General features: G+C 37.9%; 1 protein-coding gene across 1 annotated transcript in view; it reads left to right on the top strand.

The window, feature by feature from the left end:
* The first annotated feature begins 6,099 nt into the window (after nucleotides 1–6,099).
* The window catches only part of gli2a (GLI family zinc finger 2a), a 69,455-nt gene continuing 55,294 nt past the window's right edge, over nucleotides 6,100–20,260 (top strand). The window contains exon 1 of the mRNA XM_077728403.1: nucleotides 6,100–6,511. The gene's annotated coding sequence lies outside the window, so the exon portion shown is untranslated. The remainder of the gene's footprint in view (nucleotides 6,512–20,260) is intronic.

Genomic DNA, 20,260 nt, shown 5'->3' with positions numbered 1-20,260 from the left:
TAAATTCATTCTCATCAAGGTTTTATCACCAGGAATCAAATAAACTCCACAAATTATTCCAAAATCTAATGTTTCACAAAGACCCAATTCAACCAAAAGTTAATGTCTGCTGACCCCAAACAACTTTCAGTTTGAGTGACACAGAACTAAGTGACGTAACGTTTTAGATATCATAATTGTTTTACTTTTGCTCCAAGATGGCGCCGTCATGCATTCTGTGGCCTCTGTGTCCGTACTGTCTAACTTGTAACTATGTATTTTTTCTTCTTTTTTTTCTTCTTGCTACTGTCACAATGAAATTTCCCGAATACAAGATGAATAAAGTTATCCGTTCCCGTCCAATATTGCTTAAATCTTCTAATATTACGTGAAAAGCAATGTTGTTGGGTTCGTAAAAACAAGAAAACAACTTAAATTTCGTAACATTACGACTGATTGTATTCTCCATATTATTTTAATCTCCCAACATTATGCGAAAAACAATATATCTTCTCATTTGCCACCTGTAATCATTGTCTTTCATTTCAATATTTCTTCATGTTTTAACATTGTGCGTGCACATTGATATTTTAATTCAGTTTTATTGCTCATTCATTGTGAAGTCTGCTTTTGAATCCAAAGTTTGGCAACACAATATTTCAAACTTCAATGATTTCAATTGATAGGTAGTTTGACTATGGTATTAGTCAGTAGCAGTAAGTGGAGTAACCGCTCATTCCAATGGAGTCATCGAGAAAGTCATCAATGAACAAAATCCACGTCAAACCTTGATGAAAGTGGCCAGAGCACCATAAGACAACACCAGGTAGCAATCCTGTCAGCTCTAACCAGTCTGGCCCACCTCCTCTGATTTTTTGAATCAACAAGGCATTTCTGGACACAGAACTGCCACTAACAACAGTGTTTTCTCTTTTTTGGACAATTTTCAGTAAACCCCATGGATGGTTATGTGTGAATCACCTTTCTTCCAAATTTAGGTGCTCGCTTTGAACAGCAGCCGCATGTTTAAATGCCTAAAATCCTTTTATTTTGTGCCTTATATTGGGACCGCTGAATGTTATATTGGGGTGTGTTTGCCTGTGTGTGTGCATATGTATTCATGAATTCATTTCCCATCCGTTTATCCTCAAATGAGTCACGGAGGGTGCTGGAACCCATCCCAGCCAACTACAGGCAAAAGGTGGAGGCACCCTCACTTGGTTGCCAACCAATTGATGGGCACAATGAAACAAACAACCATTTACACCTACACTCCGCTTAGGTAAGAACAATTTAGAGTGTTCAACTAGCCGACCATGCTTGATTTGAAATGTGGAAGGAAACTGGAATACCTGGAGAAAACCCACACAAGGCTGAGGAGAACACCCAAACTCTACACACTCCACCACTCTCCTGCATACAGAATGTATATAACTTTTATTAGCGCTGAAAAGATAAAAACAATTTTACCAGATATCCATTCGTAGATCCAAGAGGTAAGTGTGTATCTATGGCAAGATCCCCAATCGATACAAAACCCATGAGTAATCCAAACCACGATTGTCGAGGTGTGCACCGGCTATCTCGAAAGTAGGAGTCATCCAATAAGTCACATTGTTTCATCTCATTTTCTGAACCGCTTAATCCTCATTGGGGTCGTGGGGGTGCTGGAGCCTATCCCAGCTGACTCTGGGCCAGAGGCAGGGGGCACCTTGTATCGGTGGCATACCTAAGGGCAATTTGGAGTGTTGAATCAGCCTACCATGCATGTTTTTGGAATATGGGAGGAAACTGGTCCGGAGGAAAGCCACGCAGACCCCAAAACATGCAAACTCCACACAGGTGAATGTGACTTGGATTTGAACCCAGGACCCCAGAGCTTTGAGGCCGACTCACTAACCACTTGTTCCACCGGGCCGCCGAGTCACATTGTTTTCTTTTTTAAAACACAGAGAGCACTTGTGCAACAGGTCCTAGCAAGTAGTAGGGAGGGAGTAGCAGCACAACTCCACTCATGGACCAACTTCAAATTATATGCTGTTTTAAGCATTTCTTTGATGTAATGAATGATTTATTCGGCTCTTATTTTGACATTTGGCCATCTTGTTTCTGAGATCATTGTGGTGACATGCTTATTCTGCCAGACCGTGGAATATATATAGTATCTTCAAGCTACACAAGGGACTAAAGATGGAAATTAACACTTCACTACAATCTTAGATATATACATATACATGTTCATTAACATGAATATGTTCATTATTATGTACTGCCTCTTATTAAATAAACTATACTCGTGGGGGCAACAACTTGACATTAAGAATGACACATTTTACGACTGATGATTTATTTCTTAATTGTCAATCAAGAAATGGCCAAATAAATGATTGAAATGTGATATTTCTCTGACAGATATTATTTCTACATTATTTTGGTTTAGGGTGTACCTCATTTGGTATCTTTATATACATATTAAGCATTCTTCATTCATCTTGTTGCCTTTGCATTCCTGTTTTTTTTTGTATATTGTTTACACAATTGGGTGGTGCTGCTTCACATATGTATATCATCTCATTTCATTTTCTGAACCGCTTTATCTTCAATAAGGTCGCAGGGGGTTCAAAGCCTACCCCAGCTGACTTCGGGCACAAGACAGGAGACACCCTGAATCAGTAGCCAGCCAATGGCAGGGTACAAGGAGACGGATAACCATTCTCTCTCACACTCATACCTTGGGGAAATTTAGAGTGTTCAACCAGCCTACCCTGCATGTTTTTTTGTTACATGGTTGGAAACTGGAGTACCCGGAGAAAACCCACGCAAGCACAAGGAGAACATGCAAACTCCTCACAGTGCTTGTCAAATATTTATACAGTAAGACCTTGAGAGATACCAGCTTAATACATTCCGGGACCGAGCTCGTATGTCGATTTACTCATATTTCAAATCAACTTTACTCATAGAAATAAACTAAATACAAATTAATTTGTTCTTACCTTCTGAAACAAACACCAAAAAGCAGGATATTGGAATGGAAAAACATGCTTTTATTTGTTCTAATTCGCCATTTACAAACAAAGTAACTAATAACTATCTAGTGGATAGGAATATTAAAAAGAGACTTTATTCACTACAATGACTCCTACTGGAGGGGGGGAGAGAGGAAAAGAGAGAGAGAGAGAGAGAGAGAGAGAGAGAGAGAGAGAGAGAGAGAGAGAGAGAGAGAGAGAGAGAGAGACTTTTTGCACAGCAATGCGCTCGTAACATAACATAAACTAATTTAAATGAACTTGGATTATGATACAGACACACTCAAAAGAAATGTAATCTAACCTTACACTAAAGTTCATTCTAATTTTTTAAAAATTTTATATATCCTGGTGAGCTGTTTTTGCCCCGCCTCCACCCTTACTTTCAGCTGGAATTTTTAAAAGGAACCTATCTAGTGTTGTTTGCTTTTGTCTTCCCTTCAGAATATTCAGAAAATGACGCACACAAATGTCCTCACAATAGGATAACACACGACCACTTGCCAACTTGTCCGGGAAGTACTCCTCTCGTACTGGCGAGCAAGCCCCATCACGCGTACAACACTCATATTTTTTCATTATTTCATGCTTAATGATTACTCTCATCATACACCTTTTCTTTGCACAACTCTTCAATACACCTGCTTGGTTCGGACCCATTGTTTTCCCTTAATTCTTTACGGACTAATGGGGGGGGGGGGGGGGGGGGATGCAATGCTCCGCCCAGTGCTCATAGAGATCTTTAAACGAGGGAGTTGCGGTGAGAAATCATAAGCGTCTGAAATCATAAGCGGCCTCTCCCGTCTCGGCCACCTGACTTTCTCGTATTGTATTGGATTGGATAACTTTATTCATCCCGTAATCAGGAAATGTCATTGTGACAGTAGCAAGAGGGTGAGTAGACAGAACAACAAAACAAAAGCACAAAGTACAAAGCAAATAAAAGTAAATGGGATCATTAAGAATCACCAAATCATTAAGACAGAAAAGCAGCAAAAACACAAAACGAGCAAGAGTGGACGGAGCTACCGCCACCGGCTGCCACTGAACGGCACCATCTTGGTTGTGGTAGCTAAAATGGATACAGGCTCAAAAAGGCCTTGTAAAGTTGGACAAAAACTGGAACAACGCACAGGAAGTCTTCCACAAGATATGGAACTTCTGCAGACTGTGACTGAGGTAGAGAATATGCAGAGTCACTCTTCCAAGCTTATCCGCACAGTTCCTCAATAGTCTGGAGCTGAAGACAACAGTACCAGAGTAGAACTCCTCGACTCTGTTTCCGGTCTGGTAAGCGCCGACAGCTCTTCTATGTTATCCCATGATGGAATGGTTGGTCTGAAGCGTCTCTTCTTCTCCCGGCACTTTTGTCCAGCTCAGATTTTCCAGCGACATTGTGGTGTTGCTCATTCTGCTGCGTATTGTAAAAGCTAGTCTCATGTGTATGACAGTGTAGGCATGGCTGAATGGTTCCAAAAAAAGAAGTAGCAAAACATGCTAACATAAGAAAGAAAGTTGTAAAAACATTAAATAAAAAGTATAAAGTACAAAGTAAGGTAAAAATGAATGTATTACGAAATATTAATGTAATTTAAAAAAAGATAGAAGGGCTGTAAAACACGAAAAACATTAGAGTGGACAGAGCTACTGCCACTGGCTGCCGTGTGAACGGCGCCAACTTGGAATTTTACCCGTATCTCAAATTATTCATTTATAAATATATAAATGTTAATTGAGTCTAGTTTAACTTTGATTTTGTTACAAAAGACAGGCTTTAATTTATCATAAAACTCCCCTCCTCGTCCCGACTCTGGACTATTTCAGCTCGATCTTATCTCTACCATGAGATGCCGTATTTTCACACTTATAAGGCTCACTTAAAAGTCTACATTTTCTCTAAAATGGTCATTGTGCCCAATCGGTCGCCTTGTCTGTGCACTAAATTACATTTTTGTATGGCCCTGACCACTTTAGTAACTGGTTTTATTTCTTGCCGACACGCTACTTATTGCGAGTAACCCAGTGGACGTTTATCCCAAAACTAACCTCAATGTGCATTCCAAGCATTACGGTAAATCCACTCAAAACATCTCAGGGGTGAGGCAAGGCATTTGACTTCCGCATGCGCGCAGCGCTTTTAACCCACAAAAACACTCTCAATACTCAAAGAAACAGCTAATTAGAGCTTTACCTCAATGAAGCATTTTCAAACTTAGTTCTGAACGTGCCGTCTAAAAAAACTAGCAGGAAGCCTAACATACGCTAGCAGCCAGCATAACATATGCTAGCAGATTGGATAACATATGCTAGCAGATAGCATAACATATGCTAGCAGATAGGATAACATATGCTAGCAGATAGCATAACATATGCTATCAGAGAGCATAACATATGCTATCAGATAGCATAACATATGCTATCAGATAGCATAACATATGCTATCAGATAGCATAACACATGCTAGAGGCTAGCATAACATAAACTAGCGGCTAGCATAACAAACGTTAGCCTAGTGTCATGCTAGCACCTTTTCAGAGGAAGCGCCCAATGTATAGAAAAAAAAAAAACAGAAAATATGCCCGCAACTGAGACTGCGTCCTATTAGACGGTGCATTTTATAGGTGTGAAAATACGGTAACTTTCCAGGCAAGTAGTTTATTAAGTAATACACTTTTCCATCCAAAACTGTAACTATTTTTGTAGAACATGAACTACACCCATCTCAGTGGGATGTTTTGCGATGTGGTCATCGGAATGGAATTCACTGAAAACGCATGTTTAATGTCTATGGTAGGTTTGACCTTTTACTGTCTTATTCCTTATAAGTCAACTAAGTAAGTAAGACACTACCATTAAGTACCACAACAACTGAAAAATAAATGTAACATTATCTAAGTCAATGACAGGCCTAAAACTTCTGGATTGAGTTAGCCCGGCCCATCTGGTGCAGCAAATGTCCCAACTCACCAGGGAGCATGGGGAGGGAGAGAAGAGGAGGAGGAGGAGGAGGAGGAGGAGGAGGAGGAGGAGGTGAAGGAGGAAGAGGGGGAGACGGGGGTCGGATTGAAAACAGATCAGCAGCCCTGATGATCTCAACACCACCGCATGTCTTCTCAGCAACTGTCCGCCAATCCGATTCTAAACACATTTTGCTCCTGCTAACTTTGACCCAAACTCTCACGACTGGTGGCTGAAAGAAAGGCGCACAAAGTGAGAACCACGGAGCGCACCTTTTCTGCGTGGGGAGACGATGGGCTGGCTGAAAAAGTCGGACGTGACTTTTTCGGCTCCCTTTTGAGGAGTGTTGAAAAACTTTGCCTTGTTTGAAAAACTTTGGTGAACTTCGTACATGGTGTTTTGCGTTACTTTCGGAGACGCGAGTTAAAGCCGTGTTCTTTTTTTTCACCAATTGTGCTTCGGCATTCCCGGAGGAATCGGAGAGTCAAAGTTAAAATTGGACAAAAAGAAGAGTGGGGAAAGCAGCAGCGACACAGTGAAAAGAGGTAAGAAGTTTGTGGTGATGTTGACATCAACTAAAGTGACTTTCACATTCCTTTACTTTTCTTTTGTCACGGTTTTATACGTCTTTCACGCATTTCTATTCCAAATTCAAACCCGCTGGAAGTGTTTTACTGCCATCCTCCTCCACTTGGTTTTGCATCGCGTGGACAAGACAGTTCTCCTCATATTTGATCTTTGAACTTATCCGACATCGGAATCCAAACATTTTTTCCTTTTGCAACTTGATCCATTATGCGAAAAAAACTAAGCTCATTTGCCCGTGAAACTCGAATGGCAAAAAAATCTTCATGACTTGTTTTTCTCTCTCTTTGCGTTCTCTGTTAAGTCATACAATTTTAAATTTAAACTGTATGATAACGTGATAATACGTGTAATACAAACTCCTTGTTATTTTATTTTCCACTCTCATTTTCTGAACCACTTTATCCTCATTGGGGTCACAGGGGGTGCTGGAGCCTATCCCAGCTGACTCTGGGCCAGAGGTGGGGGACACATTGAATCTGTGGCCAGCCAATCGCATGGTACAAGGAGACAAACAACCATTTCACACTCCCACTCATACCCAGATGCAATATAGACTATCCAATCAGCCTAAAATGCATGTTTTTGGAATTTGGGAGGAAGCCGGAATACCCGGAGGAAACCCACGCAGGCCCGGAGAGAATATGCAAACTCCACACAGGTGGACCAAACTGGATTTGAACCCAGGACCCGAGAGCTGTGAGGCCGACGGGCTAACCACTCGCTGCACCGGGCTGCCCTTTATTTTATTTTATTTATTTATCTATTTATTTTAGTTGTCTGCTTGGATGTGAGTAAATACAGTAACACAAGCCCATCTCCTGGTTTCCTAATACCACTAAGCCACAAATAAATAAACATCAGCGTGTGGGGAATGCAGTAGCTGCGAGAACAGATACAGCATCGCAGAGCTATGGGATGAGTGTAATTATTGTTGAAAGATTCAAAGTTTTGTGTTTGCTCTTCAGCCTGAGCAGTCAACAAACACTTGATGTCGTCTTTGTGAGCCCCTTTAGCAGCGATATTTGCTGTTAGCTTTCACTATTATCTCTTAGACACTGCTAATGATCTTCAAACTCATCTTTGGACTTATGCGTTTCACTTCATCTTGTGTAAATGTCAAGTTAATTAAACACAAGTTATGGAAATGCACTTGCCATATGGAGCAGCTTTACTTTCACAACTGCAACGTTCTGGGAATACTTTTGTGTTCCCAATGCATTTTACACAACAGCTTTGTTCTCAATAGCAGGAAGCCAAACTTTTTTGGGTAATAAAAAAAATGCATTTCACAAAAAAAAAAATATTAAAAAAAAAAATATATATATATATATATATATATATATATATATATATATATATATATATATATATATATATATATATATATATATATATATATATATATATATATTTATATAGTTTATTTTTATATATATTTTATTTTTGTGAAATGCATTTTTTAATTTAAAAAACACCAAAAAACAGAATATTGGAATGGAAAAACATGCTTTTATTTGTTCTAATTCGTCGTTTACAAACAAAGTAACTAATAACTATCTAGTGGATAGATTTTATTTCTTAATTATCCCAAAAAGTTTGGTGTCCTACTATTGTGAACAAAGCTGAAAACTAAAATTCAATTAAGCTCAAGAAATGCAATGTGTTCACAACCTTTTCACTTAATACAAACAAATAATTTAAGGAAAAGAATAAGTTTAGCACATCGGACTCACACTTTTGGGGTCTTGGGTTCGAATCCAGGTCAGTCCTCCTGTATGGAGTTTGCATGGGTTTGCGTGGGTTTTCTCTGGGCACTCCGGCTGCCTCCCACTTTCCAAAAAAAAAACATGCATATTACGCTGTTTGATTACTCTAAATTGCCCCTAGGTCTGAGTGTGAGCGTGGACGTGGCCAGGGCACGCTTGCAAAAGAGATCTCAACGGGTTTTATCTGGTTAAATAAAGGTTAGACCCAAAATAATAAATTTCAAAAAGGTTAACCAAACGTATAACATCTCATATTTGCTAAACAATTTTTATTTAGAGTGTATGTATTTCTCTCCACAAGTTAACAACCTTAGCCAGAGTTGAGCTGATTTGCATGGTTGGGGAAAAAAAGAGTTTTAGTGCATTTGTCCATTGTCAGAAATGAAGAGTTCCAACAGTTAAAGCCTATAGAGAGTGAAAGGAGTAAAGAAAGGCTGAGCCTATTCAACTCATTCAGTCTCAATTCGGGGGCTTCGCTCTGCAGCGTTCAGAGACCTATAGTGGTCATGTCACTTTCATCTTTGCAACCCGGTGTGTGTGTGTGTGTGTGTGTGTGTGTGTGTGTGTGTAATGGGGCAAGGGGGTCAATGTGTATGTACTGTATTCTGTTGTAGCCCCTATTTTCACACATCGCTGCTCCACACATATCCTGCTTTATTGATCCGATCCTTTTTGTCTATATTTCTGGAGAAAACTATAGTGGGTTGCTTGGGTTGTGTGTATGTGTCAGTGTGTGTGTGTTGTGTGTGTGTATGTGTGTGTGTGTGTGTGTTGGAGAGCCCGAGAAGACAGCAAGTGAGAGGAGGCGGAACAGCTTTTTTGAAAGCAAATACCGATGAAGTCTAGCGTACAGGGACAGAAAGGAGTGTTAGAGGAGCGGGTGAACACAGTGACTCCAAGGTGGGGGAGGAGTACCCTCTTTTACTACAACCACCCACTCCTGCTGAGTGACCTCAAAAGAGAAGGAAGGAGAAGGCGCTCAAACCAAACCCATGCCTAGCCAGCACTTGCTTCATTCAGCTAAGTTACTGTGCTGTTCCAATGAAGCCATTTAGGAGCCACTGTAAGAAAATACAGCTTGTGCAGGGTTATTGAGGCCTATGTGGTTTGGTTGAAATATATTTACATACATAATATATACATTCTGTATTACACATGAAACATTCCTTGCAAATATTTCAACATCATTAACATGACAAAAAGACAAAACATAATTAGCATAATACGCCATAGTGCAGGGGTCAGGAACCTTTTTGACAGGGAGATCCATAAAAAAATTCATATTTTTAAATGTTCTTCCTTGAGAGTCATACTTTAAAAGTCAAAATATACATGAAAATGTGTGAATTTTGTTTTCTCATTTCACCACTTTTTAAGTACAAAAATCCTTTGAATCCTTTTGACAACATTGTTATGCCATTGCTAATCAATTAGTATCAACGACAATTTGCATGGAGAAGTAATTTTTAAAAATATGACTAAAAAGACGCTAGATATTGGTTGGTTTGGGACTCAGCTGTTTCCATATTTTAGCTCAGGGGTTAGCGGAGAGCCTCATGCACCCACCAAAAGAGCCCCACATGTGGCTCCCGAGCCATTGGTTCCCAACCGTTGCTTTAGTGTATAGTAGTCCCCCAGCCCAGCACTTCTAGCTTGCTAGCATAAAATGTTCTAAAAAATCAAGTACAATTTAGACTTAGAAACAGTGAATTATGCTTAGACTGTTAAAAAAATGAACAAAGAAAAGTAACAATATGAATATTAAAACATTAATTTAAATAATGAGTGGTCACATATTATGCAATGAGTTCCTCCATTTTTTCTGTGCTGCAGGTAGGGCAAGGTATTTAGTAACTGAAGAGTCAGCGATCAATCCAGACTCCAGAATAAGTAACCTCAGAATTCTGCATGTGCATATGTATCGCCACTATAAAAAGTGATGATATGGTTTATCAATCAAAAAAATATGCATTACACAAGTACTGGAAAATATAGAACATATTTTCACGACTATAAGGCGCACTTAAAAGTCTTACATTTTCTCCAAATTAGGCAGTGTGCCTTTTAATCCAGTGCGCCTTATATATAGAAAAAACAGAAAACCAAAAACGAAAAACCACCACTGTCGGATATTAAAAAAACACAAACGCCTGAACTGAAACAATACTGTTAAATATGCAGATGCCATCTTAGTTTACAAAATCTTCCATCATATAGCTCATCCCCCACTGCAAGATTTTATACAAAAAAATCCAAAACATAAACAATGGCTGGCTCCAGAGGTGACTGTGTAGTGAGTGCTTCACACCTGGAAGTCAATAGCAATTACCGTATTTTCGCGACTATAAGGCACACTTAAAAGTCTTAAATATTCTCCAAACTAGACAGTGCACCTTATAATACAGTGCGCCTTATATGTGGAAAAATGTCATTCGTTGAGGGTGCGCCTTATAGTCGTGAAAATACGGTAGTAGTAATAGTCTCCTTTTGTGTACACCAGTTTAATATACAGTATGCACAAGGAGAGTAGCACATAATTTACTGTATGTACACTTTTGAAGAAGTGAATTAATGAAACTGGAATGGCAATGGTGAGGGTGATGTAAAGAATCCATTACAATCTTGAGTCTGGGCTTAAAATAGAGGGTGTAGTGAAAGAGTGAGCCGGAGATGGTTGCTTACATTCATTTGTAGGGCACTTCAATGAATTCTGTCCTCTTTGCTTTTGGCATGAGGACAGCAGCAAGCCTTGCTTGTTTCAAGGCGCATTGTTTCACACCACTTGAAAATCCTACTAATTCTTCTTCAAGTGTGAAGTTAAATAGACACCCATCATATCCTGGAAGGGAAGAATGAGGTGAAGGAAATCAGGGTGAGCACATTTAACCCTCTCTTACTACCACCTCTTTATACAAGAGCAGGAATGAGAGAGCACTCAATCCCCTGAAGAGAAACTATGAGATCATACAGCTTTTGTGCTTCTGCCAGGAAAACAGGATGACATTTACCACAAAATAGTTTTTCTATAAACATTATCCTTAACATTACCGATCAAGTAATAATTAGATGAAGATAATTGTTTGAGTGTCTAAAATAAAAAAGTAAATTAAAAAAGTATTTCCATCATGTTTTTTAAAACAGATATGATATACCTACACCTTCATGTATGTGACTTGGCACAGAAGAATGATAGTGGAACTTTGAAGTCGATAAAAGCTGTTTATTGAATGTTAAATGAGGAAATGTTAATGTAGAATATTTTGACTGAGATTGTGATGCCTTTTTTCTCAGAATTAATCTGCAACTTGCAACCATTTTTCTACTGCAAGTCACATATTGGTGCAATGTTCATATTTATCTTTTACAGCCAAAGATATTCAGTTTGACATAATGTTCGAAAGAGTCAAACTACACACAGGGTTAACTGAGCTGGGGTTCAAACCCTCAACCTTTGAAACCTGAGACAGTACGCTCCTCATTTATCTACATCTGCTTGGGTTACTTGCGGGTAATAGCATTCTGCCGTTTAAGCAAATCCCTGTCAGTCTGAAAGACAACAAGAGTTTACCCATTTACAGTTTCACAGTGCAGCAGTTTTTAAACTTAACAATAGGAAACATCAACAAAAATTGCAGTCACTAAACATCATGTCTGAATGAATAACTACACTACGTAGTAGATAAAATGTACCATATTTTCTCGCATATAAGCCGTATTTGTCGCAAAAAATGACTGAATCCAAGGTATGGCTTATATGAGCACCAATTCGACTTGCCACGCACGAAACTTCAAAGATCAAACGCCATAACGCTAGACAATGCAGCTGATACTGTCATTGATTTCACAATAGAGAAAAGATAAACAGATAAATGAATGAAATTCAAAAAGAAAAAAACTGTATATTGCACATAATGTGAAAAAACTCACCGCCATCTTACCATAGTTAAACGTGCTCTGACTGGCCAGACGCGAGTAGCCTTGATACATGTGTTCGTACTTGTGCCTGCTATTGCTTGCTCATGGCGCCGCCATCTTATCGTAGTTAAACAAGCTCTGAGTGGCCCGACGCGAGTAGCCTTGCCACGTATATTCGTAGTGAGAAAATTCCAATAGTTATTAAGGCTGATCCAAGGTCTTGCGGTCGATCATTAAAATACTAGCTTTAATACCTGTATAATGTGTATCTCATGCTATGGGCTGGCACAGGCTTGGTGAACACTAGACCACTACGAACACACTTCCTGGCTGTACTGCTCACACAACTTCCTTTTAGAATGTTTTTGTCTAAGTGCAGACAACACATTTTTGCAACAAAGAAAAAGAACAAAATTCTTCTTAGATTTTTTTTCTTTTTAAACTTGTTCAAAAGTGACAACTATTGCACTAATACGAACCACCGAAAGAATCGAGATATTTCCGCATTAGAAGTAATATGGCCCCCATAACAACTTAAACTTCTGGTAAGAAAATTGTAATTTATGTCAAAATCATATTAACTTCCTTATGATATTGACCCAAATAATGTAATCCAGCAGACGATCCTTTCGATATCCTTAGTATTTCAGAAATGTAACGTGCGATGTTTTGTCTTAAGATTTTTCCTTCAAAGTAACACATTTGTACTTCCTATTAAAACGATTAATATGTAGGTGAAAATTGTGAATCATGGGGCGTCTCATACGAGAGAAATTGTAAAATTCAACGATTTTAAGGTGATTTTAAGGGTACGGCTTATACGCGGAGACTGCTTATATGTGAGAAAATACGGTACCTTACTAAAGAACATGGTGCCGTCAGGTATAACGCCCTAACAAGTTCGAATTCACTGGTAACTGTAATTTACAGCAAACATGGTGGTTAGGTTAAACATAAGGGGCTACTAACCACTAAAGATCACCACCTAATTATAGATCACCACTCATCTTTTGTCGTTATCCTGCTAGTACCAAGTAAGCAGGATAATTTTACAGTATAATACCACTGAGAAAAAATATAGCCTTACAGTCGTAATTTAAATAGTTGGCATTCAAAACAGTAAGAGCAAAACTATCATTTCTATTTAAAGTTAGAAGTCCTTGAGAATATTAAAGTCATTCTATTTTAGACCATCAACTCTCTGGATTGACATGAATATAAATACTTCACTTGAATCTTTTATATATGTTCAGCTCACACAAACAAATCTTCATAAATAATAGTGATGTAGCAGATTTCCGTTTCTATGATAAAATATGACACCTAGATTATTTTTTGTCGAGTTTTCACAGTGACTAGGTTAATTCAGAAAAAAATGTAAAGCATAGTCATTCATTTCAGGAAATGTTTTTGATCTATATGGATATCAAAAGTAAAATAAAGATGACCACACTTTTCATGAACTTGTATCTCAAAGAAATCCATTTCATGAGTAATATTATCTTTGTCTATTGACTTACAAAGGAACAATGATGATGCAATTCAAAAGTCTTTTGGGGAAACCCAGCCCAGGTCATGGGAGGTTAGAAAGTTTGTAAAAGGGGGATGGCAAGACACATTTCATTATCTCAACACAAGATTAACTCTCTTGACAATAGACAATGGAAGAGTCAGATTCTTCTTTCTCACTCCTCTTTAAAAATTGGTGGTAAATCTAAAGCTTTTGAAAGGACTTTTTTAACATGTCGAAAATCTTTTTTCCTCCTGCAGTCATTTTAGTATCATTTATGCTGCATTTCAAAAAATCCCTACAATAACCAAAAAGAAGCTTTTACCCAAAAGAAAGAAACAAGCAATTTACAGTCCATATAACATAGGAATTTCCTGATAACGGGATGAATAGAGTTATCCAATCCTTTTACATAAGATCACAATGTGTTGACTTCTGTTGTTCAGACAGTGATAAAAAAATGGATGTGAATTGATATTTTTGCATCTACTTATTAGGTGAAATCGTTGGTCATGATCTTCTGCGAAGTTACATATCTTTTTTAGCGTTGTTCAGACATTCTCATTGGTTGGTCAATGTGGCACCATTTAGCTAATGTTGATATTGAACTAGGAGCATATGCTGTACATAGATTTTGAATTTCACTGACAGTTCATATTTAATGCATTATTTTTAGACTGTAGATTTTCTGGATTTGGATTACAGTGCAGCTTCACCAATTGTAGGAAATTTTGACTAAGCCTAACCACAAATAGGTAATTACCACAAAAATAACACTCCCTTAAGAGTAATTATAATGGTTTATAGTAGAATGTATGCTCTAATCTACCACAAACTATGGTCCCAAATTACTTAACATTACACACTTAAAACCATTGCAGTATTGTAGAGTGCAGAATCATAACTATTAAAACCAATTGTTGGTTTTGTTTATCTCACATTCTCTGTATAGTGCGTTGCTTTAGCTCTTTTTCAGTTTACAGTATTTATAATCTGTGAATAACAATAACTGATCTTTCAAGGTCCACAATACGTACATTTGGCACACTGACATTCAAATGAAAGAATACTCTGTAATGTATGTTTCCATCCTTTTTTGTTATTTAAAAATCAGTAGAACAAAAACTTTCAAAGATTTTGTGTTTCTCAAATTTAAAAAAAAGTGTTAAAATAGTAGATGGTTTATAAAATGATGCCTATCTTAGTGGGCGGGCCGGCAGGTGAGTTGTTAGCGTGTCGGCCTCATAGTTCCAGGGTCGTGAGTTCGATCCCAGGTCGGTCTTCCTCTGTGGAGTCTGCATGTTCTCCCTGGGCTTGCTTGGGTTTTCTTTGAGTACTCCGGTTTCCTCCTACATTCCAAAGGCATGAATGGTAGGCTGGTTGGACACTCTAAATTGCCCCTATGTATGAGTGTGAGCATGAATGGTTGTCTGTCTCCTTGTGTCTTGTGATTGGTTGGCCACTGATTCAGGGTGTCCCCTGCCTCGTGCCCTAAAGTCAGCTGGGATAGGCTCCAGCACCCCATGCGACCCTGATGAGGATAAAGCAGTTCAGGAAATGAATGAATAAATCTGTTATTATCTGTTCTCTCTTTGAGTGTTGCTATGAACACTCCCTTACTAATTAATCCTAAGAAAATGCATGAAAGTACTTTCTGTGGCTAGCTTAGGATGTTCAAATTTTAAAAGACATTAAAAAATACATTTAAAAAATGTTTTTGAACCTGTTTCAGTCAAAAATGTAGAAGGTTACCTTTAAAAACAGTGGTCCTCAAACCGTTTCCCAAAGCCATGGTGGGTCCTGGATTTGTTTCAATCAATCCAGGACAAGCAGTTTAACCAAAGATGTTTCTGCTAAAACAAGCACCACCTGACTGCAATCAAATGCAACCAGATTGGTGAAAAGGTGTTTTCTTGCTCTGTTGGAATGAAATCCGGCACCCACTGTGGCCTTTTTGAATAGTTTGGAGACCACTAGGGTAAAAAAGTAAATTTTCAAATGCAAAACTAAACAAATATGGGGGTCTACTAAATACTAAATGGAAAACATAATTGCATGCAATTTAACATTTAACCAGACTCATTATTCATTCAATTATTCATCAAACCATTACATTTCGTATATACTTTCAAATTACTGGTAACAGTTTTGGAAGGGCACATTGTAGGATAGTTGCACATACTACAAAGGTCCATAAAGGAGAGTTTCAAAACTCTACATATAGTAAATTCCTTCATTCATCTTCAGTATTGATCATCCTCATGAAAGTCATGGATGTGCTAAAGCAGTGGTCTCAAACCGATCCTCAAAGGGCCGCAGTGGGTGCAGGTTTTCATTCCAACTCAATAAGGATACCTTTTGCAAGTGCAATCAGTTAATTAGAGTCAGGTGCTACTTATTTTAAAGACACCTGATTGGTTAAAATGTCGGCACTGGATCGGTTGGAACAAAAACCAGGACCCACTGCGGCCCTTTGTGAAAACGGTTTGAGACCACTGTGCTAAAGCATATCCAACATAGCTTTGCAGGGGACATCCTAAACTGGTTGGCAGTGAATCAGTGTTCAAAGAAACGACCATTTTTAAATCAATTCCATAAGTCAAGTGGATGTAAACTTTCCTTACAACTATTAGAGAGGACACCTTTTCACCAAATGGACTTGATTTCAGTCAGGTGCTGCTGCTTGTTTCAGCAGAAAATTCATTGGTGAATGTCTGCCGTGTATTGGTTGGAATAAAATCCAGTAACCTCTTCCACTTTTGTGGATTTGGTTTGACAACCTTAACAACCTGTCATTCACAATCACACGTATAAAAAATATAGTGTTCAATCAACCTACAATTTACAAATTGGGTAAAAAATGTATGTGTGTGTGTAGCCTGATATGCCACCCTGACTTCAGTCAGTGCTAATGAGCGCAGAGTGAATCTAAAAAACAATCTCAGACGCGCTGCTGTGAAAGTATGAATTGCACTGTCGGTTGTAGTCAATTCGTAGTTCTTAAGCACGATAACTGCCATTTTTGTGTAAAAAATGTACATGATGTACTGTTGTACAGGGATTTTTTTGGCGGAAGGGTTGAAAGAGTACCAAAAATTGGAGTTTTCTCGCGTTTCAAGCAAGATTTAACCTTGTACAACCAGTTGAACGAAACTGAAAAAAGTCCTATTGATTCGCCTGAGTAGCCTCATGATCGGATACACAGGAAAAAAGATGAGAATGCACAATGCCTTCCAAGACTGTAAATTAGATTTGCTTTCGCCACCTTAGTTATGCATCGCAAGGCTGATTCGTTAGTCAATATTAGACTGGAGTTGAAATCCAATTGAAACCACAGAATAGTAGACTGACTTGCAATGGATTGTGTACATGGTGAAAGTCAGGCTGTCTTCCCAGGCTACAAGAATGGTATGCTGCGTCCAATCTTTAATACACGCCTAATCCAATGTAAATGCTTAACAACCAACTGCAACCATATGTATGTCATGATTTATCGTATATTGAGGCCTTAACACGTAAATTGCCAGAATCCAAAAGCTGTGCAGATGTTTTCCCCCAGTATATCTATAGGTTGGAAGAGACTATATTCTAATTTGTACTGATGAAGTGCCAGGCCACAGACTCCTCTGGTATAAACACTTCAGACATGAGATGAGAGCCATGGTCTCACTCAGATATACGGTACAGTAGAAATGTGGTTGTCTTTATGACTCAAGTTCCCGCTACTTCTCTTCCACTCTAAATACATGATAGACTTTAACCCTCTCACCCCAGCTCAAAGCAAATGAGATTTGCTCATGTTTGTTTAGAATTTTCACTGGTACTCAGATCAGTGTTGTGAACAGAAACATTTCAGATGTTTCATATGTAAGATTGTATGGTAGAAATGACAAGTATGAGAAACTCTGTCACCTCCCTCTACCTGTAACCACTGTCAATCCCAGGAATCATTAGCACCCCCTAGCTGGTGGCCTGGTCTCCATTAAGATCCTTTACCCCTAATTGCAATGCACAAGCACATTACGGTAATGTAGTTTCTGACAAAAACATGGCCCATTGTATAAATGAGCTTAATCATGATAATTTAGTTCATATAGTCTTAGTACAATCATACCTCTAGTTATGAATGCCTCTAGTTACGAATGCCTCTAGTTACGAATGCCTCTAGTTACGAAAGCCTCTAGTTACAAATGCCTCTAGGTACAAAATTTTCTGGTTACGAATTTTTTACATGCAAATGAGTGACTCGAGGTACGAAAAAGATCCAAGTTAGGATATCCCCCCAAAAGTAAATGCATTTCCTTATCCGTTATATTATTTTGAAAATATTGTCGCGAATGCATTGATTCTCCCTTTAGAACATTGCTACCCTCTACTGGGCTCTAATATGAAATGATACAATAATGTGTGAATAATTTTGCATCGGTTGCTAAACTATATAGAAGGAACTACATAAAAAATGCAATTTATAGTCCAGAAAATACGGTATTTACTCATCTTTGCACTGACAATCAAGATTACATTAAGTTAGATAAGATTGACTGTCTGCCATGGATTCCTTACAAACAGTCATAATACAAACATTACACATTTTTGCAATGGAATTATTTGTTATACTTTTTATTCTATTAATTTTTGTTGAAAGTAGGCACTCCATCTGAACTCTTTAGTGAAACCATCCCAGTCCGAACCTTGTTAAAATGAGATACAGGGCGTGCTGTAGCAGTCACCTGGTGTCCTCACTGCCACAGATGCACACAATCACATCATGAACTTCAGGGCATCTCTTGTTTGTGAAAGTCTTAGATCTTTATTGGAATTTGAAATAGTTAAGCCACAGTGCTCATTGGGATTTGAAATAGTGTGGTAAATTTATTGGAACAATATGTACTAAAGTCAAATGTGACGAAAAAAATTGGCATATCCACCAATCACAAGTTAGCTTTCTACTATTTTAGAGCAAGGGTGTCAAACTCGGGTTGGTTTGTAGGCCGCATTAAACTCAACTCGATTTCATGTGGGCCAGACCATTTTAGATATAATATTTTTTTTTAATCGGATTAAAAGAACTGGATCAAAAACCCTAAATCTTCAGTTTTTTCATAGATCTAGAAAAAAATATTTGATATTTGAGGTTTTTTTTCCTTAAATGGGGAAAACGTCTTTTTTTAAAGTTATGTTCAATATTTAAGTAGAAAACATAAAATGTTTTTAGATATTTATTTTTAGATTAAATGTTTTTTTGAACTTGGATTCAAAAATTGCAATTATTGATTTAAAAAGGGAAAATCAGGAAATATAATACACATTCTTTATTTTTAATTTGATCCTAAAAGAGAAAGTCCGGACTCAAGATTTACTTTCTTGAGCCGCACAAAATGATGTGGCGGGCCAGATTTGGCTCTCGGGCCGCCACTTTGATACCAGTCATTTAGAGCATACTCAAACACAAAGAAGATTTTGCTGTTGCTTTTAACAGGTGAGAGGAAAGAAGATTGAGAGTTGACAACACATTTAGGTCTAATGACCAGAGCCAAATGTTTCTGCCAGCTTGACTCAGCAATGTGCAATTTGGTACCAATGACAGATGTATCTTTTAACACACAGCCAAAGGGTTATTTAAGTGTTAAGTCAGCTGTTACATTCCGTTACACGTTGACTTTGTTCCACATCCCGAAGTCCTCAATGCATTTTAAGATATTCATCTAATAAATTGTTAATTCATTAAAGGCCTGGCTGATCGATTTGACTGTTTTAAGTGACATTCGCATTTCATATTAAATCTTTATTCCTCTATGCTAATGTGAAATAGAGTTATTCCCTCATCTGGGTTCCTATTACGAATTAAGTTTAGACAATTATATGGTTTCAAATTTGTGGGAACAGTTTTGGGAAACCCATTTTTTCCCCTAATTCTTCGTCCCCACAGAACTGCCCATAAAGTTATTATTGTAACATTTTGGTGTTGAAGAAATTCATACTTGCTGTGATTTGCAGTTGTTTTTTTATGTATGAGAGGAGTCTTAGTCATGCAGTCGTTATGTAATGGTACTGTCAAGCATTTAGTTTTTCAAGACCTTTTACAAACTCTGAGAATGAACAGAAGTTAATAAATCAATGCCCCTTTCCGTACAGAATCATCAACAACGTGATAGTGTTCTTCTTTCTGATGGTTTATGGCCTAAATATTTGAATTATGTACAAGTCAAAACAAATCCACACTCTTATCATATGAACTTCTTATGCGTACCTTTAAATTTTTTGGGGGGGGAATTAAATTGAATTATATTGAATGCTTTTATTGTCATTACTCAAGTAATAAATAAACAAATAACAACAAACAGACAAATAAATAATCAATAAATAAGAAATGAATGAATAAGTAGTCCAATGAGGTCAGCAGAGAGTATGTGATATACGTATGTAGAAACTGCAATATTCCCACCTCTTTGTTAGACTGTCAATTCTTTTAGAATCAATTACAGTATTTTCTCGAATATAAGCGGTATGGCTAA

The sequence above is a fragment of the Stigmatopora nigra genome, chromosome 11 (assembly GCF_051989575.1).
Source record: "Stigmatopora nigra isolate UIUO_SnigA chromosome 11, RoL_Snig_1.1, whole genome shotgun sequence".
Taxonomy (NCBI): domain Eukaryota; kingdom Metazoa; phylum Chordata; class Actinopteri; order Syngnathiformes; family Syngnathidae; genus Stigmatopora; species Stigmatopora nigra.
This window is presented reverse-complemented; position numbering and strand designations above follow the sequence as displayed.